Below are 622 nucleotides of genomic sequence, written 5' to 3'. Positions count from 1 at the left end.
GATATTTCCATTTATGCTGATTTCATATTATAAATAAATTCTATATTCATTGCAAATTATTGCAATAAATTAGTTCTTATAATCTACTGTAACTGATTTTTATGTCAATAAGAATAAAATTATAAAGAATGTATGTCATCCTACGTTATATAAAAAAAAATGCCAAAAGCCCTATTAAGGGGACAATTTTATGTTTTTGGTTAGTGTCCCCTGAATAGGGGTAGGCCCACCCTATTCAGGGGACACCACTATTAAGGGGACACTTTTTTTGGTCCCGAAGATGTCCCTTAATAGGGGTTCTACTGTAATTTCAGTAGTCATTATGGCTTTAGTTGTGATAATCCTAATGATTTTTTAATGTTTATATTATTATGCCTTATTTGTTAATTTATATATTGTTTTTTGTATTTTTAAATTTTTTTTTAATTAAATTAATTATTCATATATTCATATTCATATTGGTTATTTATATAGCGCATTTCTCTGCAGATACGAAGCGTTTTGTCCCTGGCCATTGGATCCACATGCTGAAGTGTTGCTGCTGTAATAAGCGCAGGAGCAAGCAACCCCAACAGGTACCCATTTATACTCCTGGGTGGAGAGAAGCAATGCAGATAAAGTG

The sequence above is a fragment of the Anneissia japonica genome, unplaced genomic scaffold (genome assembly GCF_011630105.1).
Source record: "Anneissia japonica isolate Jap-2015-1 unplaced genomic scaffold, ASM1163010v1 scaffold1770_len632688_cov154, whole genome shotgun sequence".
NCBI lineage: Eukaryota > Metazoa > Echinodermata > Crinoidea > Comatulida > Comatulidae > Anneissia > Anneissia japonica.
The sequence above is the reverse complement of the archived record's forward strand: the minus strand, read 5'-3'. Positions refer to the sequence as shown.